At 43.4% G+C, this 25,581-nt stretch overlaps 1 protein-coding gene across 3 annotated transcripts in view; it reads right to left on the bottom strand.

Moving 5' to 3' along the window:
* Nucleotides 1-25,581, bottom strand: part of Egfr (epidermal growth factor receptor) — a 240,717-nt gene that overhangs the window by 32,844 nt on the left and 182,292 nt on the right. The gene's annotated exons all lie outside the window — the stretch shown is intronic.

Genomic DNA, 25,581 nt, shown 5'->3' with positions numbered 1-25,581 from the left:
AAACGAGAAGTCCGAAGAATAGCCACGCGATCGTGGGCGTTGGTGTGAACGTGGACGTGAAAGCGAAGCACGCGACGCGACGCCGAGACATGTTTACACGGTCAAGCGCTGTCAAAAGCCATCGCTTAACATCCCCGCTGATTTCCCGCGTAACATCGCGTCAGCAAAGCATTTAGTCACAATCGCCCGGAGACTCACAGAATGATGTTTCACAGATCTCGTACTGCACTGATAACGGAAAAGTTTTTCCCGGGATTAACACACATCGCCCCTCTGACTCAAGGGCGTATCTCCATTTTCACGTGAACCCTGATATCCATATAACTCCATGCTTTCTGGGACTCACGTGGAATGAGAGATACGCCCTTACGTCAGTGGAGCGACGAATTGTGACAGCGATGGGTAAAGAATTGAGTGATCAGTTTCTCAAGAAGTTCCTTTAATTTCGCTGTCAAATAAGGAAGATTTTTTTGGGGCGTATTAAAAGTCAAGAAATTTACAGCGATTGCAGTTTTATTTTATTTTTTTATTCGGACGCTGGAAAGTTGGCCAATTTTAAAAACCCCTGATAAATTCGTCGTTCCCCACACGAAAGAGCGTAAATATATTTCAGCATTGCTAATATCCACTCGCAATTTGTAATTTCACCAGGTAACTGTTGGACATTTTTCAATGAAAATTTCACTGATTTTTCTTCCGATTATACGCAAAAAATCAGCAAAATTTCGAACACATATTGAACAGCCATACTCTGATAGAAATTCGAATTAGCGTCAATGTTGCAACCTCGGAATGGGGGTTAAGCTTTTACTCAAAAACGACAAATTTCTCGCCAGGTAACACTAGAAAAAGCGATACTTTTGATTTTCATTCAACTTTATAATTATTTTTAAATGTTTTTATCACATTCAACCACTTGGGAACCGATTACTTCCGTGAATTGCGTTTTGGCATCATACTGAACTGTACCAGGTGTGATTCCGAACGGAAAACGTACAAGGCAGCACTTTAATTCAGACCTCGTCCTCTGGTGCATTGGCTCCGTGTTCTCTCAGAATGAACACGTAACGACGGGGAGAGGCCACGAAGGGGGGAAGCGCGGGGGAAAGAGTAAACAGATCGAAGGAGTTGGTGATGGAGAGGTGGACACGAGGACAGCCAGCGAGACACGGAGCGCGCTGCCTTCTTGAACAAGAACCGCGCAACTCAAACGAAATCCTCACGAAGATACGTTGTTTTAACTTGGCACGAGCTCGAGCAGTGACCACTCCGAAAGTCCGTCTGAATCGATTAGCACGACCGCGCGAGGGTCTGGATCCCATCGCCCGGATCGGTTTACAGTCCCGTCCTAAAGAAAAAACGTCTTAAGAACATTCAAAGGTTGCCATATTTCTTCTGAAAAAATGTATACAATCAGGAAAAGTTCTAAACGTTTTACTTTCAGATTCTCATACAAATTGAATGAAATAGTGGGTAAAATTATGTGCGAATTTTGAAGGAAAATATACAAGAGCCCCTAAAAAAGGCCTTTTTGCCCTTTCGGACCGGGATTCGTTCGTTTGTGGCTTAAATGAAACCTTATGATGAGGTAAGCCTCCAGTAAAAATTTTAGCTTGAGTATACGTCTAGTTTCCGAGATACAGCGTTGCAAAGTTGGCATATTTGAGCTTTAAAATTCTCATATTCTCAGGTATCTAATTTTCTCAGAACGATTCAATTGGATGTTTTATGATATTTTGTGACATTTTATCAAATGTTAGTATTATTATCGAATGCATATTTCAATTGAAACATTAATACTACTAATTCTGTTAAAACAACGTTGCAAAGTTGACATAAAAACCTATAAAAAATGTTCATTTTATCAAGTTTCTTAACTTAAAAACGAACTTAGTGACCGCTAAAAGATATGCTTTTGGGGTTTAGATGCAATTTTATGATAGATTAAGGCTTTTGTTAAAATTTAACTCAAAATGCAAGTATAGTTTTAATGATACAGGGTTGCAAAGTTTATATATTTGAGCTTTAAAAATGTCTATATTTTTGAGTTCTGTGTTTAAGAAGCTACTTTCGTAGAATTTAATCACGATTTGAGGCAGGAAATCAACCATTTATGTCATCTGTAGATGAATGTTTGTATTTGAAGAAGAATTCTTTGACCGGTGGTGATACAGCGTTGCCATGCTTAAAACTTTGAACTCTGTATGGATTATGATTTTTTCTTGTTGAACACGACTTCAATGGGTATCTTAACTCGTATCAAGGCAAAATATCAAGGGCTGATGTCAGTCCCAGGTAACGATTGGTTTTGGAAAAAATACTGCTGCCAAGTTTATTCATAATTCTTTTCAAACAAAAAATAATAAAATGATTTTAAAATAAAGATGCTTCTAATTTAATTTTTTTACTTTTTTTTATTTTGTTTAATTTTTTTTGGTAATTTGTTTAGTCTTTTGTGATTTTTTTATATTTATTTATGAATATCCGTGAAAATATTTTTTTCGATTGATACGTGAGTATAGTCTTGCCTTCAAATATATAGCAAGTACCTCAACATGTTGCCGATTTTTTACTTTTATCCAATTATCTTAATTATTTTGAGGCATCTGGATCAAAGATATGTTTTCAACATGCTCTATACATAGACGAGCTTGTTATGATTGGCACTGCCAAGACACTGCACCGTTGCGTATTGAGAAAATGCAACTTTTTTCCAGATATATTTCACTGGGAGATGGATGTATTTTTTATCAGAATGGAGGGGTCAGCGAATGCTACCAAGAATTTACATCCAGTGCCGAGATCATAATGTGAATGCTTAAATCCATTTTGAAATAAAAGTATGAAACATGACAATAGCCTGGTCCTATTCTCTTCGGAATGCTGTCACTGTGACACAGAGGTCTTAATACTATGGGGACAACCCTCAACAAAAATGGAACTTTAACAACTTATTAATGAAAAAATAGTTAGTAGCTATGCCGAAATAATAATTTTTGACAGATCCATGCAACAATATTTTAATAATTTTAAGTATTTTATTCTTTTAATTTCTTTTTCTATAGATTTATTTATTTAATTTATTTTTTTTATTTAATTTTCTCATCATTTGTAATTCTTAAGTCGAAGATATTCTATTCTTTAAGGAACAATGAATGTATTGTCTGTGTCAAGATTTATTTGTACCCAAAAAACTGGAGCGTTTCCATAGTTTATGTTCGTTTTTGCATTCTGCCTAAAAAAAAGTAAAATTGACAACCAAGGCAAGGTAGAATTTTTTAGATTTTGAAAGCAACACTGATGCTGAGCCATTCATTGTATGCCATAAATTCACTTGGATTACGTTTTAAAATCAGACAATAATTATTGGAAGTATCCTTATTTGAAACTTATGTTATAATGGAATGTTAAGAGAAACTTAAATAAAATTGGCAACAGTGCCATTTTAATTCCAATTTTCACCTAGGATTGACAAAAGTCCTCCACATTTCTTTGTTTCACAATATCACTTATCAACGATTGTTCAATCTTGTCTTCAATAAAATAACACAAAATAGACATTTTCTCAGATATAAGTTGAAAACTTTGCAACACTGTATTATCGTATCCTTTTATAAATTATACTATGCATCTACGAGTATCACTAATTGTTGATTCTATGCCCCAAAATACAGTTCGATCTTCAGTAATAGCGGTTTGTGAATGAGAAACTTTAAAAAATGAGCTTTTTAAAGCTGAAAAATGTAAACTTAGCAACGTTGTACTGCCAAAACAAGGCTTACGCATGAGTCAAAATTCTTACTGGAGACTTTTTATATTATAATTTATCGTGTGCACCTCGTGTAAGTATTGTAAAGTCATTTTTGAAGTTGGTTTTTGGAAGAAAATCCATAAAAATATGAGAATTTTAAAGCTCAAATATGCCAACTTTGCAACGCTGTATCTCGGAAACAAGACATATACTCAAGCTAAAATTTTTACTGGAGGCTTGTCTCATCTTAAGGTTTCATTTAAGCCACATACGAATGAAATCCCCGGGTTCCCGAAAAGGGGCCATTTTTAGGGAGGCTCTTTATCTAGGAAATTTCGTCTGCATGGGGATAAATTTGGCAGCGTCTGGATGTTCATATGGTGTTTTTCCTTACCCCGCAGTGCACTCGGCAGACCGTTGCCAAAGAGGTCTGGGCCTGGGTGCGCCTGGCCTTGCGAATGTCGCGCCGATGGGGATCGCGTCGGAGACTTTAACGCGACGGTAGAAAAAACAACTGACGGAAGAAATTGCCCGTCGCGGCGGTTTCGGGTACGAAATGCGCAGTGTTTAGACTGTACTGTTAAGACTCTATAAGAGACTGTTGTTGCGGATATAAACACGGTGACTTCAACGCAGGGGCAGAAAAAAAAGCGGCGAAATGGAGATTTCCGATTCGGGGAGAGGACACAACAAAAAAAAAGAGAGAAAACTATCGACGATATTACGGCATGTCTTAAAGTCACTAACAGGATATACTGATGTCGGTGTGCCCTTTCCCATTTTCTTGAGCTTCAAAACCTTTGAATGAAGTTTTTTCCTCTCTATCAGATAACGACGAATTGAGGACTTGGGTGGAAACGCTGTGATAGGGGCGAAGTTTCTTCCGAAAATATAAGGTTTGATTGCTGTTACGGTGAAGCTGCCTCTCTTCAGAAAAAAATCACTAACCACACTCAAAATTGAGATGCGGTCATGTATTTTTAAGTCATAACACTTGGGCATATGATGCCCATTGGAATAATAAAATCCGAAAAAACGACTACTCGCACGGTCACGCCGGTTTTCCAACTATATACCTCTCAATTGAACAATTTCAAATAATGTTCATGTTCTCTCCACTCTTCACTTCAACTAAGCATGAGTTTCGTTTGCAGCAATAAAACTCAATTGAACGTATTTCAACCAGACGGAACTATGTGCATTATGACGTGAGCCCTGTTGTGCATATTCTTATGGGTCTCAGGGCTCATGTCTTAATGCACATAATTCCGTTTCGCAGAAATAAGTCCAATTGGCAAGTACCACCCTCTCATCTGCGCCTGCGTCTGAACAATTTCGCCATGCTAGGGAAGGACGCCGTAAGATCCTTCAGCCGTTGCCATATTTCCTTCAACGAAAAACTGATTTACCGGGAAAACCGGGAATCTTTTTCTCCAAATTTTCAGACAATTTAGTCGGCAATTTAACGTAAAATATCTGAAAATTTCAAGGTGAAAAAAAGCGTAACTTTCCTCACAAAAATATGTTTTACGCGGGGAAATTTGGCAACTCTCGAATGTTGATACGGCGTTCTTCCTGAGCATTGGAGAATTGCCGGTCTTGACCCGGGGCGCGAAAGGGGTGTGCTTTGGGAGCGTACCGAGACTGGATGATGAGTGAGCACAATGCGGCTCGAGCCGCGGAGCCCTGAACTTGGAACTAAGTGAGGGGCGTCACATGGACCACGAGATGACCGCCGGGCAGGCGGGCAGCAGCGCCGCTCGCCTGCCGCTGACGAAAGGATTCCGGCGGGCGCGGGGTTGCCGATTCGGGAAAAAAATCTTGCAAGTAGCCGCACTGGAAAAACACATTGGATCTAGAGTCCAGACTCTTGAAAACATTGACAAGAAGAAATACTCTTGATCCAATCAGATTTAAGCTTAAATCAAAAGGAAATCCGCTCAAATTAAGAGGCTTGGTTCTTGATTTAAGCAAAAATCCGATTGAATCGAGAGTATTTTTTCTTGTCGATGTTTTTAAGAGTCTGGACTCTAGATCCAATGTGATTTTTTTCCAGTGCGCGGTATCTGAAAACTTTTCGCTCACTTTTCTTGAAAAATGTTTGAGGGGTTGTTACCACTTTGAAGCGTCCATCAAATGACACGTCCATACCGTAAGGGTGTAATGACGATGTTACTCATGCTTCATAGAAGGGATACTGTCAACAGTAAACAATTCGAAAAGGAAATCTGTAAATTCTGCGCTGTCCTCTTTTTTAGCTTTGCCAGCTCCCAACTACCATAAGCCTTTGGGACTTAGGTAAAATATTTGAACTTAATGTATTTCTTACTTTACAACGCAACGCCTAAATTACACTTTTAGCTTTGAAGAAGTCTCGGCCAAAAATTTCACACTCAAGCTGGTCTCCGCTAATCCTTCCGCGAAAAAGCTCAACACCCAATGGACGGTGATCATTCAGCTCGCAAGGCTTGGATTCAAGGAAAATCAAGACCAGCACCGAGAACTTCTAGATTTTTGACTTGATTCCTTATTTTCACAAAATAGATCACAAGATACAACCAACCCCAAGCTGGTCTCCTCCGGTCGTTCCGCAAAAAAACAGGCCTACACTCAATAAACGGTGGCCAATTGAGTTTGCAAGGCTCGGATCCGGAGGAATATCACGGCCAATGCTACTGGACGACGGCGAAGAATCGAGCATGAGGCTGAGCGGCGCGGTACTCCGAGCATGGAGCTACTCGCGCTCTTCTGAGTAACACCTCGAGTCCAATGGTGTCGGGGGGCGGGGACGGGGGGTTCGGGGAGCAGGGGGCACACATCGCGCCGCGCCGCGAGAGAATTCCTCCGTAAAAGGTATGGAGAGCGAACCCCCCGTTGCCGCATCCGCTGGGGGATCTCCTGTTTACAGGGATGCTGCCGATGCCCCAATCATTGAGGTTTCGTAGATGTTCTCACAATTTTTTAGGCATGGTGGGGTGGTTTTTCCGTGCTAAGAGGGTGCCGGTAGGTTTCCGCAGACGATTCGTCCAAAATGAGCATTAAAATATTCGGAATCTCCCAATTATTCCCCAAATATTCGGATGCCCCAATCGTTGAGGTTTCGTAAATGTACTCACGATTTTTTAGGCATGGTGGGGTGGTTTTTCCATACTAAAAGGGTGCCAGTAGGTTTCCGCAGACGATTCGTCCAAAACGAGCATTAAAATATTCGGACTGCGCTGTTTCGTTGAGGTTTCGCGCAGTTGTTAACCGAGAATGTATTCGTACCTCATTTCGCGAGGGGTTCAGGTTCAGGTATTTATTAGACCTACAGGGTGAGTATAGACACGTCGGTAATTTTGGAATAGATCATGGTGCTTTTAGGGCCCAAAAAGGCAGCCAACCAATGAGTTCAAGTTATCCGGAGTGATTTCTTGGTACAACTGTTACGACTCGTCGTGCGTAATACACGGAGATAACTTAGTTTATGCATAAATGCATTCATTCTTGCGGAAAAACGCTCATTTAAGAACATTCTTGGTCATCTTGGTTTGCTATTGGAATCTGAAGATTGGTAGTGAAATTTTTTGTGTTAGAAGGTTGGCTGCCCCTTTGGGCCCTAAGATCTCCATAGTTCGACATGATCGTACTCTCCCCATACAGCGTCGCTCCTCTGACGTAAGGGCTTATCTCACTTTCCTTATGAGCCCCAGAAAGCAAGCGTAAAATGGAGAAAAGGGTTCAAGCAAAAGTCTAGTGACGCCCTTACGTCAAAGGAGCGACGAAGGTGATCTAATATTAATCAGATCGGCTATGATTAGTGCAATACGGAGAATACTTTGCGGTCTACCTTGAAAAATGAAGGCTCGAGGGTAAATATTCATCATGACGTCAACTCATGAAATCGGCTCGGGTTAGGTTTTGAGCCTTTGATTTCCTCTCGAAAGAACACGATCAATTTCCTTCATTAAAAGCATATTTCTTAACAACAAGGCAACCTCGCGAGTTAATCTTCACCGGTCTTCGCCACGTTACCGGGTTTGGCATCGCTGCTGAACCGAATCGTTGGATTTCCGCGGAGGAGCACTGGGAACACGGCGCGACCCTCCTGCTCGATCTGGCAACAGCGTTCGGGGCTTGAGTCTCACCTGAGTCCATTTTCAGGTGCCGTGGCCGGCGCCATCCCCCTTCCCCCTCCCCAAGACGCAGCAACACGTTGTAGTAATTAATACTACGATGCAATTGCCACGGCACGCCTGGTCCCGGGCGCGGAGGGACGTTAGTGATGGCTGGAACCTTGGTGCTCATGCAACTGATGGTGCTTACGATTGGCGGGTGAAAAAAGTGTGAAAAGGGCCGTGAAAAGGGGTCTTAGAAGAGAATGAGAATCAGCCCCTCCTTGCTGTTGGTAACAGGATTCGGCGCATACGCGGAAGACATCCGATTTTTGGTGCTTCCGGATACGCGGGAGGTCTACTGCAGAGGCGGATCCAGCAATTTGGCAACACCGGATTTCCTCCATTTAAACCTATGTTAAATAATCGATTCTTGTCAGGGCACTTGACTTCACCAAGCATCAATACATTTCCATAGGTTCAAATGGAGAAAATACAATGTTGCCAATTTGCTGGATCCGCCAATGGTCTACTGTTCGTATTCAACCCTCATATTCAAAAATCTGCCGAAAGAGGAGTGATGACTTCAAGGTACAGTGTCCAAGGACCATGCATATGCCATCGAGGCATCATAAATGGACGAGATCTGAGATTTGATATTTTTTTAAGGATCAGGAACTTTCATTTTTGCAAAATAATGACCAATAAACGTAAAATCGGGTCATTTTCCAAGGGCGTTTATCAAAATGGGCTCTTTTGACGACCAAGTTGCTCCATCAATGATCGATGGCTGAATAATACATATTGATTCCCAAAGTATGGATTTTACCCTAGAAGTCATTAGGGCACGGGCAGTATGAAGTTATGTAGGTGTGCACCCAAATTTTGATACGAGCGCGGCGCTGATAATAATTATATTGAGGGTGCTTTTCAGACTCCAGAGGATTTCGATCCATTGCTTCCTTCAACTAATTTTCTGAGAATTAGCGCGGCAAACTTTAATAGTTCACTGCGCAAAATAGTGTCGCATATCGACTCTTTTTTTTACTGAACTGACAGCCGGGTCATTGAAGACACATCACTGTCAAACACGCAGCCTCCAGTGATAAACATGCGAATTTCACTCTCTACAGCCTTAAAACTCCCCAAATTCGATTCGAACGATGATATCAATTTTACGACTTCCAGTCATCACCCCCATTTTAGCAGCGCAATTATTTATCGATTTAAAACGATTTCCTGAGTCAGCTGCGGATACCTGTGTTGATGCCGTGACGCGAGATCCTCAGATCGATCAACAGCGTCTGGATTGTTGAATCGATGATCGATTCCTGATTATTGAAACCTCGATCGATTAATGGCATTGCTGAGATGGGAATCCATCGACCGATTTCATTCGGTAGCCACTCGATGATCGAACCGCAGGAGAGGCTCAAGCGTATCCGCTCTTCGACAGGTTACACGGTTCGCGTCTTCGGGGGCTGTGTAAACTGTCAACCTGGTCTGACATGTCACTCTTGCTTACGACTTCCGGGACAAACCGGAAACCGGAAATAAATAACGCGGTAGGAGCGTGGCTAGAAAAGGGGAGGTTGTCCAACTTCGGGGTTGGTGTAACTTGTAGAGTGTTGCGTTCTCACTAAACTCAAAGTTTGAAAGGTGAAAACAAAGATTATACAAATGTGACCAAGACTACCAAGCATGCGGAATCCGACCGACGCAGATTGGTTCCATGGAGCTGTAAACCTCTGTAAGATTACATTTTCGACGGTTACGAATATTTTACGAATGTGTGCATGCACTGGGATGTGTATATAAAGAAACGTACAAGATTTACTGAAGAATCAAGGGTGCGACAAGGAACAAACTAGGTACAAACGGATTGAGGTTTACATTGTGAGATATTAGGGAAAGTATTGACCACGTCAGGGGTTTGTCCTCAAGGAGTACAAGGGAAGCGACCTCAAAGGAGGAAATAATGTACCAGCTGGTTTTCACTGCATAGGGACTACACCAAAAACTATCCTTCATACTGAGAGTAAAGATAACACCCCCTCACTGCATGGAGTCAGAAACGGGAATAAAGATTACACAAATTGAACGTTTTTCGTATTCTTTGATCGGCCCATCTCAAATTCCTTTCTCCGTTCCTTCTCTCATTCCATTTGTTCCTTGTCAAACCCGTAATTCCTCGATCCATTACGATTATAATCTTTGCAATTGGTGAACATGTAATCTTTACCGTTTGTGACACTGCGGAGGCCTAAAATACGGTAACCTATCAGAAAAGGATTCACATCGTCTCGACTCTCGGTATAAAGGGACTCTACCAAAAACATGCGCAAGTGGCGCCGCCTGGGGCCGAATATTGCAACTAAAAACCCAGCTTCGGGAAACACGCGCGTCTCTCGGGCACCTCCGAGCTGGAAATTTTCGGCTGGCGACTCGACGGCGCGGCGCGACGGCCCCCACAAATTCCACGGCCGGGGCCGACCGGAGCCTCTCATCTACGGCGTCCACTCGACCGCGTGTCGGGAGCGAGGCACCGAAAGAAAAACTGGACGATAGAGAAATATGTAGGTAAAGACGTGCTCATAGCGCGGTCGCTGCGGACGGGGATTTCGACGCGGTCCCGGGTTCGAGATTCTTTCACTCTCGTCGCTCGACCTTGACGCTTTCGACGTTTCGACGGGGGCTCGCGCTTGGGAAGGAAACGAAAAGGAGAATGAATTAACCTTCAATACTCGACCTACGTACGCGCTCGGTACTCGACTAGACCGAGATCTCCGCTTCCTTATTTATCTTCTTTCAGGTGTCGAATCCTTCGAACTGTTACGATTTTGAGGAGGCGAAACCGAATTGTGCGTATTTGGAACTAGGAACTTCCTTGGTTCTGAATTTTTTTTTTTTTTTTTGGATAATCAAAGATGCATAATTATTATAATTTGAAAATTTTCCATTATCTATACATAAAGTGACAACATCAAAAATTGCTACAGGAGTCAACAGTTCCGTTGTTTTCCAGACGAGAGAAGGTACTCGACTAGACCGAGATCTCCGCATCCTTATTGATCTTGTTTCAGGTGTCGAATCCTTCTAACTGTTACGATTTTGAGGAGGCGAAACCGAATTGTGCGTATTTGGAACTAGGAACTTGCTTGGATCTGATGTTTTTGGGATAATCAAAGATGCATAATTATTGTAATTTGAAAATTTTCCATTATCTATGGTTAAAGTGACAACATCAAAAATTGCTACAGGAGTCGACAGGTCCGTTGTTTTTCAGACGAAAGAAGGTAAATCCATTCAAAGGATTCTTGCCTCGCAGCACACCCGGGACCTCCTCTACTGTAAACTGGGCGAACCTTACTATTACAGAATGATCGTGTCTCCAGTTGAACACAGCCCATTCCACGAATAAAGTACGAACTCGAGAATTAAGGAAAACCCGTACCTTTTTTCAAATAAAAAGAGTAAATCGAGAGAAGTCTTACTTGAAATGACTTAAATCTATTTCTTTATAAAAAAAAGTTTTGGAAATCTATAAGTGCTGTCACTTCAAATTGATAATTTAAAATTCACACCCCCAAGACGGAGGAGTCTCTCCAGTTATGCCCTGAGTGACACACCACTGAGGAGTTGATCCGATTCCATACGATCGGGACGTGTCTCGAAAGAAAACCTCGCCAAAGTGACGTCATCGAAACTTTCTATACGCCGAGGATCGACCCTGGGTCACAGTGAGGTTCCCACCGATTCGCACGACCGTCCATCGAGACCCAGAAAGTTGGCCCCGATGATGGACGGTATGTTGACTCACTTGACGGGGCTAATCAGTTGGACAAGCGATCGGCTTCGGGCGACGATTATTGCAGTCGCAACCCGAGGTCGTTCATTTTAGCTCCCAAATGCTAATCGCTCGCAACGACAACTTCCAACGGTCGCTGTTGGCTCACCGAGTAACGCGACTCGAGCCTTGGTTACGTAAAACTCATTTTGTCACATTTTCAGTGCTGCTCTTTCGACTGTTCCTGAGTTTCTTGATGAGCCTTCAGCACTTGAGAAAAACTGTCTTTTTTGTGGTAGGGTTGTCATTTCCACAAAATCTTAAGGACGCGGGGCAAAATGTATTCCGAGAGGGTGATTTTCCAAGAACAAGGCCGAAAGTTCAAAAGATATCTTAAAAACCCCCAAAATTGCCCCCAGTAGAATCAACTTTGAAATACATGGGGGGGGGGGGGGGTGTTGTTTGTTCTCTTACCCTTCTCCTGCTACTGAGCTGCATTTGATGAAGGGTTATTATGTTTTCTGATAGACCAGGATTCTACTCAATATTCAGTGAAACACAGTGCTTAACTTACGGGAGACTCAAGAGTCTGAGCATGCGTCATACTGGAGTGATTGAAGTCTAGTTTTAGGTACAACAGGATCATTACAGGTCCAAAAAATTCGGGGAGGGGGGGGGGTTATTTTACTGTCACATCTTATTTAAAAAGACGATGGAAATTGAGGGACGATTGCACTTTCCTGCTTAAAAGTCATGGGAGAGTTCTGCGTTACGGATGAGTCATAATGGGTAAAGGGGATACAGCCAGTGGCGTGGCGTGAATTGCGATATATCGATTTTTATTCCATTTGAACCAATGGAAAAGGATCGATAAACAGGGTGTTCGCAGCAAACACCTTAATAATCGATTCTTCACCATAGGTTTAAACAGGGACGGACTGGCCGGGGTGGCGATGGGGCGATCGCCCCACTTTCATCGGCCAAAAGGGGCCCCGGAGGGGCCCCTTTTGGCCGATTTGAAGGGCCGTATTTCGCCGTTTCGAAGAAGCGCCCGAGGGCTTTTTCGGTTCGTCCTCGAGAAAGGGCCCCGAGACTCCTGAGAGGACAGGACACTTTATTGCCGATTCGGAGAGCGCCCTGAAGGAGCTTTTTTATGCCGTATCTAAGGGCGTTGCATTTTGAGAGCCCTTTTTTCTGATTCGAATAAGTCCAAAGGGGTCCTTTTTTGTCATTTCGGAAGAGCCCTGAAGGACTCATTTATTGCCGATTCGAAGAAGACTCGATGGAGCCTTTTTTTGCCGCTTCTAAGGACCTTAAAAGAGCCCCTTTATCTGATTCGAAGGAGTCCTTTTTTGCCGTTTCCAAGGGACCATTTATTGCCGATTTGAAGAGGCCTTGATGCGGTTTTATACCGCCTCTAAGGACCTTCAAGGCACCGGGCTCTTTATCGCCGATTCGACAAAAGGGTCCTTTTTGCCGGGGGCCCTTTGGTACTGATTCAGAGAGGCCTCGAGGGCGCATTTCTATGCAATTTTGAACTTTGGAGGCCCCTAGTAGGGAACCTTTCCTACCTTCCTCAAGGGATTTCGTAGGGGCCTTCGGCGATTTTTCCCCCTTTAGCGAAATCCATAATGGGGGCTGTCCATATAATACGTAACGCAGTTTTTCCGATTTTTTTACCCCCATCCCCCCTCCGTAACGCATCGTAACGCAAGCTCGAACCATCCCCCCCCTCAAAAAAAATAAATAAATACGTAACACAAGCCTCGCCCCTCCCCCCTATTTTGGTCAGTTTTTTAAATTAACAAGGAAAAAAAAGGTCTTACGGCAAAAAAGAGTTACGTAACGTTGGGCTTGACCCCCCCTCCTCCCCCCTTAATACGTTACGTATTGTATGGGCAGCCCCAATGACTTTTTTCTAATTCAAAAATTCCCGCGACATAAGGCCTCTTTTGACACATTTAAGACGCGCGTGCGAGTCGATTCCTTCAAATACCATAGGGCTACTTCACTCACTCACAAGGCTCGAGGCTTGTCTGGATCGCGAATGCCGCCGGCGCCACACAGTTGTCATTAGTGTATGGCTCGATATTACAAGACCGGTAAAGTGTGAAAAACCAATGGGAAAGTGAACAATCCGAGCGTCAAGACTTTTTCGTAAAACTGTGTTTCTATTTCCAGTTTAATTAACACAATAATTTTCAAAGTGTCAGATTTTTGTCAATTTTTTGTTTGTATTTTTATTTTCATTCTTATTTTTATTTCGATGGCTAAATTCTGAAAACACGTATCTCGGAATCCGCATCATTAACTCATGAACCCTGAGACTCATAAGGATACACGCAAAACATGAGCATCCTTACGAGTCTCAGGGTTCATGATGCGGATTCCGAGTTACGTGTTTTCAGAATTTAACCATCGATTTATTCATTCATTACGCGTCATTTAACTAGTAAACGGCACTGATTTTTCTATGAGCAGAGCGAAGAAAGGATCCAATAAAACGTTCAAAAAAAATTAAGACAGTTGTCAATTTTGGCGGCTAAAAAGTACATTTAAAAAAAACAAACGAACAAAAAAATCCGAACTGTGTTTTTCAGAATGTGTTCTTTTTAGACTGTCACTATTACTATTCTACTTGATTCTATGTATCTTCTGTATACTAATTTAGCTTTGGCACAATTTTTCGTTGGAAGAGGAAAATAAAAGTTGAATTCCAAGTATACAACGGATTCTCATTTTTTCATCCAGTTTAAGAAAATATACTAAGTTTTGCATTTCTGGTCTCTTTTTGGATAATGTTTCAAAAATAATATTAAAGAATAGGGTCTAAAATAGCGTAAAATTCATTCTAAAAGGGCCTAATTTTCAAAATTTTCCGGGGGAGGGCCCCCGGACCCCCCTTCTACTGGGGGCCCCCCCAGACCCCCCTAGGGGCCCGCCCCATACTTAATTTAGGGCCAGTCCGCCCCTGGGTTTAAATGGCACAACAATCGATATACCGCATTTCACGCCACGCCACTGGATACAGCGCGTTGCGTACTATAGTTAAACACCTCGCACGTGCTATGATCAGGCAATACCTGTCACGCTCGAATTAGTCGGTTTCAAAAAGACGTTAGACTTTCGAACCCTGACTAACAGTAATTAGCTCAAAACTCATAACACTCGAAATACGACAGAGGAGAAAAAGCCGCTTCAATTTCCAATCGGAACAAATTCGAAGACGAACCTGCAATTTCGACTCGAGCAGGCTGCGACGGAGATGCCATTTCCACCTCAACGTCATGTGCAGAGCATCATCTCGTAACCAAGCGTGTTAAATTTCGAGAAATTCCGTTGCGGTTTTTGCAACTGGCTCGTGCCTCTGCCAACTTCAACGAAAAAAGCATGATAATCCCCGCGATCACATCGAGACGAAGGGTCAAATTTGGCAACGGTGGGAAACTTATTCGCATTCTCTCAGACACGAAAAGTTAGGCAACCGTCGATCCAGGAGTAGCCGATTCCAACAGGTATTTTTGTTGTTGTTACTTTTGCATATTTTAAAAGTCCTCGCGCAGTACTATCTAATCCCACCGAGAGATAAGGCACGTTCGATCTTGGCGCGTGTTACTTCTAACAATTGCTCGCAGCGATATTCACGCTGCTAGTGGCGTTCCACTGAGCTTTCAAAGTTGGAAAACGTCGATAGGCTGGACGTCGAGGTGAGAAACTTTCCTATCGTCCGAGAATACACGTTATCACGTAATAGCACAAACTGCGAAGTCTAGAATTTTCCATGTTGAACCGCGAATTTCGAATGTCTTTGAATTATTTCCCTCCCTTCCTTTAAATTACGGAGAATCGTCCTTGAATGATATTTGATGAAAGGCAAGACCGTTTTACGCATCACAAATGACATATAACGGATTCTTCGCTGAAAAAAAAAGTTTATCGGATCTAGAGTCGAGATGCTCAAAAAATTTGACAAGAAGAAATACTTTTGATTTCATTGGATTTTTGCTTGAATCATTGGAGGGAAATCTGCTAAAATAAAGAGGCTTGGCTCTCAATTCAAGAAAACATCAGATTGAATCAAGCGTATTTTTTCTTATCAATTCTTTTTTAACAGTCCATAGACTCTGGACTCAAGAAACTTTTTTTTCTTTTCCAGTGCGGTTGAGCAAACCCGGTTTTACGATCATGTCTACCGCACAAAACTAGGTTCCTAATCACCCGAATATTTTTTTCTCGAGTATGAAACGAGAACATAGTGGTGACTCCCGAACATTGTAATAAAGCCTTCGTTCTCTGTAGCCTGTTGCTCACGATCAAACAGGCGAACTTTCAAAGGGCCTTATCGATGACCCGATGTTGCACCGCTACCCAATCAAAGGGCCGAAAGGTACCTATCGATGATCTTCCATCAAGCTTCAAGTTCGATCGTGGGCATAAAATATTTTGGCCCGCCGCCTCGGTTAATTTCTGGCGCTGCTACCGCGGAGTTATGATACTTGAGAGAGCCGATGAGGAGGTGTACCGATAATCGGATCCGTCCAATATCGCGGGGCTCAAGGCGGCGAGCGACGCAACGGTATTCGCGATGTGATCGCTACTGGCCTGGGGGGTCGGACTTTTCAAAAGCGGGCTCCAATCGGTTTCATCTCGCGCCAAGTCGGATCGACTCGCCGTGCAGTCGAGTTTCCACCCATCCAGCGAGTGTTGCCATGTTAAGAAAATGGGGAGCTCCACCAGAAAACAGTCAACCTCAGTGAGAACTTGGGAGTAGGAAGATAAAAGGCGTCCTGTTGCAGACACAGCGAAGATCGTCACTCGGAAAAAAAGAGAGGTAGGTAACTGTTCGTGTTTGGGGGTCGCTCAATTTGCATAGTCTCTTACTTGAAGGCACTTGGGTCGCTTGTTCCTTTTTTGCAACTCTCAGTGTTTGGCGTCGAAGAGACTGGTCAAAAGCGGCGATCTTCACCAGGGAAAAAGAGAGGTAGGTAACTAATAGTGTTCGGGAGTCGCTCAAATTGCATAGCCCCTCAGTTGAAGGCATTTTGGTAGCGATTTCGTGTTCTGCAACTCCCGCGGTAAAGGGCTAACTTAGCCGCGCTTAACTTGCAGTTTTGATGGATATTCTTCAATGCCGTCCTTCTCTCGAAATATTCCGAATATTTTACGCACGTGCCTATGTTCTAGAAAAAGCTCAGGTTGGAAATAGGAAACCCCCTACTTGATCTACCTCTATCCCGGTTGTTTTGGTAGAATTTTGAAGAGAGAAAAAGCGCAGAATTAACACTTTACGGAAAAACCAAGCTAGAGTCCCTTTATACTGAGAGTCAAGACAACACCCCCTCATGGAGTCACAAACGGGAATAAAGATAACATACATTGGCAGTTTTTCGTAATCTTTGATCGGCCCATTCTCAAATTCCTTTCTCCGTGCCTTCCCTCATTCCGTTTTTTCCTTGCCGAACCCGTAATTCCCCGGTCCATTCCAGATTATAATCTTTGCAATCGGTGAAAATGTAATCTTTATTCCCGTTTGTGACACGGTGAAGGCCTAAAATACGGGAACCAATCAGAAATGGATTCACATTGTCTTGATTCTCAGTATAAAGGGACTCTAGTCATACTCCCCAACTTGCAACCGTGCTTCCACCGCTCGAAGCCCGCCGAAGTCCCCGTCGCGAGCTTTCGACTCCGCATCCTTCCTTTTTAATTAAAACGCCGTCCACCTCGCGGGCCCGACCCGCGGAGCCCTCGGCACCCGAATCGTACCCGATCGGACCTCCGAAAAGCGCCCCCCCCCCCCCCACAAAATGAAAAGCGCGAGACCGGACCCCCCCCCCCCCCCAAACGGATTCCGAATTGTAATTTAAACCGAGGACAACGGGGCACAAAGCAATTCGAGTAGTTTTCAGATTGGATCGTGAACAAAACAGAATCACCCGCGAGCGGCGGCTGCGGCGGCGGGGGGGGGGGGGGGGGCAAATGGAAAAAAACGGAATACAAAAGAGTGGTGACTGGGGCAGGCGAGAATGATAAGAGCGCGGTTACTAGTTAGCGGCCATAACCGAGAGTGACGAGGGGGGGGGGGGGGGGGCTCGCGGGGGGCGGGGAGGGGGCTGAATGTGAGGAATGCGAGTTATGTTGCGCTGCGCGCCGCGGGCAAATATAATTACTTGGCCGTAGCGCGGCGCATCCCGGCATCTACAGCATCTCTTCGGGACCGACATGCCGCGAGATCTCCATCTTACGCTGCTCCTCGGCCGTGAGTGCCTCAGCCTCAGCCGCGAGGACCGGCTCTTAGAGGCGTCCGTCGTCGCTGACCGAGCGGAAAAAACTTGGCATTCCGAGGAAGGGTACCGTCGAGGAAGTGGAGGATATCAGCTCACGATGAGGACGGAATCGTATTCCGATGGTTAGATCTTAAAGATAGGTGAAAAATGATGATGTCCGTCCAGATGCAGAGTTTCCAAGTCCTGTATGTCTCCTACGGTCAGAAGACATGATCATCATGCACACTGGAAGAGAATCAGGAACAGCCCCGGCCCGCTGTTTCCTCGTATAACCTTGACCCCTGCGGCCGATTATGAAAATTGATAGACAGAGGAATAGACCCAAAAAAATGGACAAAAAAATGGAGTGCGTGAAAAAACCTGAATCACACGGACCGAGAAGTTCAGTGTAGACGCTAGATCATACTACTGGACTCTTAGTAGCGCGCACCAATTATTTCGGTTGCCAGAACCACAGTTCAGCTCCGTGAACAATGGACTAAGCTCTACGAACCCGAGCGAAGGTTCAGTTCAACCTGCCGGACAACTTTGAGCCACGAGGAAAATGTTCGTGTCGATCAGATATACCCCCAATTATTTCGGTTGCCAGAACCACAGTTCAGCTCCGTGAACAATGGACTAAGCAAGCTCTACGAACCCGAGCGAAGGTTCAGTTCAACCTGCCGGACAACTTTGAGCCACGAGGAAAATGTTCGTGTCGATCAGATATACCCCTTTATAGAGAGAGTTGAGACAACGCGGATTAAGGATGTCACAAACGGGAATGAAGATTACACAAAAGGGACGATTTTTGTAATCTTTGATCAACCTATTCCCGAACTCCTATCTCCGTCCCCTCTCTCATTCCATTTGGACGTATTTATGCTAAAAGAAACTATGTTGCACGCAAACCCTATGCACATACTTCCTTTTATTTATATAAATACGTTCATTTGTTCCTTGCTGTACCCCCAATTCTCCGGTCCATTCCAGTTAATATTCTTTGCAATTGGTGAAAATGTAATCTTCATTCCCGTTTGTGACACTGTGAAGGCCTAAAATACGGGAACCAATCAGAAATGGATGCACATTGTCTTTACTCTCAGTATAAAGGGACTCTGTCGGTTCGTAAAACGGAGATATTTTCTCAGTGCGAATATCTAGGACGACGAAGGCTCCAGAACGGCAACGGGGAAGGCGCGAAGCCTCCTCTCTCCTCGTTTCTCGCCGACTGGGACTGGGACTGGTGCCCCCTCCGGAGCGCCACGGCAAGTTCATCTGGAGGCTTTCACACGCTTGATAGCCGGACAGATGGACGTATTCATGCTAAAAGCACCTACGTGCATAGGGTCTGCGCGTGACATAGCTCCTTTCAGCATAAATACGTCCAGATAGGTCCAAGCCGACTCGGACAATCGAGCTCTTTGGCTCTTAGTTAATTTATAATTACCAATCCGCCGGCCCCGGCCCCGACAATTGTCAAGGCAACAATAAGAGCACGACACCGGCCAATCGCCGCCCTGGCAATCGATCCATCGAACCCGCCGCGCATGTGTGTGTGTGTATGTGTCCGATCGTCTTGCGCACACCAATAAACGACGGATAATAAAGGCCGGTAATTGCGCCGCGCCGTGAGATGGACCCCGTCTCGCGTCGAGCGGCCATTCTGCTCCCATAGGGAAGAACAGCGTAACTCGGATTGGGGATCCTGTGTACGTGTGCGGTTTTCCTTCTGCATCGGGGCCATTCTCTATGGCCGCGCAGCCAGGCTCGATTACCGGCCCGTCGTATTATATGTTAGTATCGATAGGTTCTGATGAGTTCTTACTCGCATGGAGAATGGGTCCGTATACATGTCATGAAAATGAAATTCCATCGTCGAGGAGCTTCCAATAGATAGGTTTGGCAACAGCGGGCTTCACCTACTTCAATATACGTAAAAAAATCTAAATAAATTAAATTTAGGTGAGGACTTAGGTTTTTCATAAAAGCGGGTAATTTAAATTTTTCCTATCCAGGGCTAAATAAAAACGTTGATACCTATTTTGGTTGGGAGTAAATTCAGTTGTTATTATTGCGCAACCCGTGTTCTGAGGGACATTTTGATACAATAATATACCTCGAAACGCTGAAAATCGCGCCGCGCCGACCGCACCGTGTTTGACGCAATGCGTGAAGTATTCATGCATTCTTGCAGGCGCTATCCGTTTCACACTGACCACAATAACCGCACTGTGTTTGATGCAATGCGTGAAGTATTCGTGCAGTCTTGTAGGCGCTAATATGTGTTACATGCCGATTGCCGCGCCAAGGGCTTCTACTTTTCATCTCAAGTCCTCGCCATCATTTCTCCCTCAGTCGCGCCGTTCCAGGCCAAATTGTGTGTTTGGTCTCTCTCTTAACTCGACTAAATAAAGGTGTCTCTTGTATCACTGGCAGACGACAAAATTAGAAATTATTATACTCTCAGGAAATGAGAGATTTTGTAGCCTTTTCTCGTTTGTAATTTTTTTTCTAAATCCGATTTTTTTATACCTACATTTAAAAAAATTGCAAAATTTGCCGCCCCCTTGATTTGCCGCCATGGGCCGCGGCCCATGGCCCATGTGGTGCCCGTGTCCGGGACACGGGCACCAATCGTGACCCGCTCGGTCGCGTGGTCGAGAAGCTTTCGCACCCCTGTACATCGCACGTCAACGTCATACTTTTTCGTCACGTCTTAAATTTGGTCTGCTCAATTTTAGTGCCTGAATTTACTAAGTACATATACATATCCTTCTTAAATACTTCGGATGCGTTCATTCCAACGATCTTCCGCTCCATCCTCTCTCCCCAACCGAAGGATTTGGGTTCGGTTCCGGATTCGGATGCGACGATGTGCGCTCCGTTCCGTACGCCCACACCCGCCCCCGACTCCGTCTTTACCATTTTTATTTATGTTTCATCTCTTTCCCGGCATTATGCGTTATTTCTCGTGCATTAATTACTGGGAGCGCGCGGGGAAATTGATTTCGAGACACCTCGAAGGTGTGGTCCGCCGCCGCCGCCGCCGCCTCGACGCCCCCCGATATCTACATGCGTACGCGCGCTTTCCTCCCGTTCCCCCGCGCTAAGGAAAAACGACACATCAACATTCGAATGTTGCCAAATTTCCATCGGTAAAATAATAATTTGTGAAGAAAGTTACGAGCGTTTCTTCTCGAAATTTTCAGACATTATAGATCGCAGTACGAATGAAGGTCTTCGGAAAATTGGAAAACAAATATTCGAAAATTTCCACGGAAAAATGATCGAATCACAGGACATTTTACAACGTTTATGGGTGCATACGGTGTTTTTCCTTGCCACAGCTGTGTTCGCTAGGCTCCGATCTTTCTCACCGTTTTCTTTTTCTCCTTTTAATAATTCTGTTCAATATAGAAAGGGCGTATGCATTTCCAAGAATGCACACTGTACATTCAAGCTCATATACAGTGGCTCAAGTTTTTTTCTCATTAAATGGGAGGAGGGGAAGGGAGGGACAATCCACCAGTGGAAGAGAGAGAGAAAAAGTGTATATCTCATCTAAATGCGACTGCTGATCGTGAAAGTATTATTCTTTCACGCAGACAAAGAAAAAACTGGAATTTTTTGAACAAACGGTTTCTCATTTTAAAACTGAATATATCTTCTCCATGATTTAAAAAATGTGGTAGGCCACGAAAAACTGTCAAGTTTTATTTGAACCCTGAAATTTTCCATTTAAAGCTACAAGAGCTTTTAAGTGGCTTTGCTGCCACGAATTATTTGATTGTTGGGAGCGCTATAATACTATAACAGCCGGCCTTGTTCGGTTAAAAAAAATTGGAAAAATTGAAAAATCAGTTCAACCAATAACAAATCAGATTTTCCACAAAATATACGATCCGTGGCTATGAATGATATGATAAAAGGTTCCGGTCCCAGCCGAAACAGTCATTTTTTGGTCGCAGCTACTAAAAATCTAGTTCCACGGACTTACTATTCGACTGCGCAAGGAACAAACCTTAACTACCCAACAATAACTTTCCAGTTCTACGGATACATGCAAAAATGACAAACATAAGTAGTAACAAATAGGCTTTCTCCGTGACCTGAAGATCGAAGATCAAGAATTCCGTACCCTGTCGATCGAGGCCCGAGAAACCTAATTGCACCTATGACGTCATAACCGCGTTTGCATCACGCCATTCAAATTGCAGCTCTTGTTTACTCCCGCGTTCGCTCATCGAATGACAACACGTTACATGCAACATCGGAGATGAGGGTGAAGCCAGCACAGCGACGTCCGCCCTGGCATCGAAAAACCACTCAACTACAACAGAGATCCCGAGTACATTCGCGGTTATAGCTCAGCATCATTGGCAATCGAAATTTTTCCATTTGAAGCTATGTTTAAGAATCGATTATTAAGGTGTGTACCCAGATAATCGACCCTTCTCCATGGGTTTAAATGTCGGATCAAGCGAGATATCGCAATGGTGGAAGGAGAGCGAGAGCGAAGACCCGCAATTGTGAAATTGCGCAGCGGGACTCGCCGAGTCGCCAAGATCCGAATGGAGCTTCGTGGTGAGGAGAAACGGCGTATCGGCGTGAGGATTTCCGTTAAAGTTGGGTGGTTTTAGCGTAGCAGCATCCCGAGCTGGGGCTGTAACATGCGCCGGTGAGACGATGACGACTCGTCATGGGATCGCGCATTCTTTTGCATCGGCCAACCGCGCACCGTTAGCGGTAGCCCGGCCATCGATTTCCACGGCAGTATCAGATAGTATTTCTATTTAAATGGCGGCTAAGATTACGAATGAGAGGATTCCGGATTTTGCCACTGTTCCGGCAAAGCACTCAAATTTAGGGGGGGGGGGGGGGGAGAGAGAGAGAATGGAGACGTATCGGATGTGAGGCTGCTGAAAACTGGGATAAGAGACATTATTTAAAGCAGAAATATTCTTAAATTTTCCGCCAAGAAGAATTCTCACTTAATCAAGAGCACGGTGTCTAGTTTTCTTGGCAAAGCCCATTCCCTGATTTTTCCCTGATTTTAAGGAGCTCATTCCGTGATGAGAAACTGAAGTTTTCTCCCACTTTCGCTGGATTTTCTTGGGGAAAAGAATACAATTTTCCACAGTTTCAGATATTAATATAGATTTTAATTAATCTTACAGCCATTTCTTTGGCGCACATTCAAAATTTTAATTAAAAAATGTTCCTGATGTTAATATTATCCGGTCAATGGAAGCTTCTACGTTATTACTGGTTTCGGGAACAGATTCCCTTATTTTCGCCTGAATTTCCCGGTAAATTTTCACTCCCTGATGAATCCCGGTTTTTCCCGATTTTTAAAAAAACTAGAGACCATGGCCTCAAGAGGAAACCTGCGTGAATCCAGAGAAAAAGATGCTCACAGTGAGGAAAAAATTGCTTAAATCGAGCAAAAACCTACCTACTTCAAACGATTTTATATTTGAATCAACCTAACCTCCACGGTTCAATCAAGCCTTAAAGGCGAATTCGAGAATATTTCTGCCGAAACTAAGTCACTTATTTTTTATGAATCCATCGATGACAGAATTTGGGAACCATCTTGCGACATCGTATATTTTCCGTCAAGTTTCACTTCTGTGAAGGATAACAAACGACCGGGCTGAGACAAAATTTTATGCGATAAACATAATCTCTCTTAACAATATTTTCTGAAAATTACATTCTAGAGATCCAGCCATCAAAATACGATTCTGTTCTACGGCATGATCACCTGATCTATGGGACCTTGGGTGTCCATTACACTGATCTGATCCCGGTTGCTAGCGCAAGACTTCGAAGCGCGGTGATATTTATAAAACATCGATTCCTAGAAGCTTAAAACTGTTTACTGTTGAAAAAAGCGAAAATCGTTTACTCAACCAGCTCATCTCACAATTCCGGAAAATAACTTGCTAACCTGAAGAGGTTTCTGCTATCTCCACGTGGTTCAGCGGTTAGTGGCGTAATATTTCCTTCCCTGTAAAATGCTCGCCATCCAGATTGCCAGACGGGTCGGAAATGGCCCATTTTCTTATGGACAGTCTGTTATTCCGTGACGCAAAAGGCAACCTCACTAGAGATTCAATGTGCGATTTCGAATTAGCAGTCTGCACAAACATTAACTCCTTGCCAATTGATAGATAAAATACTTTTTTCTCTGAGTTAGATAAAATTCACTCTCGCTCAGCTGTCGAGACCAAAGGCGATGTTGTAAAATGTAATACTTATTCGGTGATATTTTTGCGGGAGTCTACTTAGTTTCTGGATGTTTTAAAACATTTAAGCATTGTTGTGCGTACAACAGTAAATTGGGATCCGAATAATTGTGTCTGTGCCATACTCTCTAAATATTTTTGACAAATCTCTTCCTTTTAGGAACAAACTAATCTCTAAATTTAATTTATTTTCGCTTTGTCGTTTTTCATTTTTTTTTCAAATTTCTTCCCTCCTTCTTCAAAGAAACATATTTACCAACCAACCACATGTTGCCGCTCCCGGCACAGATTAGTAAAAGAATCAGGTTTTATTCAAATGTCCGTCATTGAACTCCTAATTTAGTAGTGATTTAGGGAAGACTATGATACGGGAAAGGAAGTTGTTTTCCACTGATTTTAATATTTTAGGCAATAAAATTACCATACTAAATATACTATGAATCACGATCTGCTAGTTCAATTTCTGAAATTACCACAAAGGGAGTTCGTATACCACACTATTCACTCTCAATATTCATTCATTAATGGATTTTTACTTTTTTTCAAAATTTATTTTCACCCATTCCGTCTACTGCTGAGGGACGACTGAGGCACAAAATCTTCCATCAAGAAATAGTAGTTTTCTGTCATCAGCTGACAATGTTGTTAAGATGGCGCGCAAAACCAACTTCAAACTTAAGAGATAAGGGAAATGGAAGCACAATGGTGGCATTCAGCCTTCTGCGCATGCTCCTACCTATCTTCCGCACCTGAGTATTTACAGTCGCAACGACCACACTTTGAGCGTACAACGCCCGTCGCGTTGTCGTGGTTGAGGTATCGTTATGCAAGACTGAAATGCCATTCGAAAGTATCGTTGCTAGACTAACCAATGAACGTTTAAGATGAAAGTGAACCTTGCGCGCGGAGAATTAAAAAAAAAAAAAAAAAAAAAAACCGAGAAAAATACATGTTTGTTTCGTCATACAAAGCTAGAGATGAAACACTGAGAATGGGCTTTATTTGCCGGCGACAATTTAGTGATCAGCAATTCTCTTTTTACAGATCGGACGTCGGTTATGAATGACAGGAATACGGTGGTCTTAAAATTTGAGGCTTACAATCGAAATTCATTAATTCTTCCGAATTTTGCACGGAAATATCATTGTCATTCATTAGAATGAAGAATGTAGAATTCAGCAATGACACCATTCAGGCAGGATAAATTGTAAATTTTAGCTTGTCGTTTACTGTTTAGTGGCAACATTCTCTGTGCTTTATTGTTTTCAGCGAATTCGTTGTATTTCCTCTCTGGAAAAAAATGGTCTGAAAAACTTTGATTTGATGGGAAAAGAAAAACAATTTCTTTGACGAGGTAAGTTTTTTTGGTAGGAGGAAAACTTTCGTTTACTCAGAGATTTCTTAATTGAAAGAAAAGTAAATATATACT

This window comes from Bemisia tabaci, chromosome 3 (genome assembly GCF_918797505.1).
Source record: "Bemisia tabaci chromosome 3, PGI_BMITA_v3".
Lineage (NCBI taxonomy): Eukaryota > Metazoa > Arthropoda > Insecta > Hemiptera > Aleyrodidae > Bemisia > Bemisia tabaci.
This window is presented reverse-complemented; position numbering and strand designations above follow the sequence as displayed.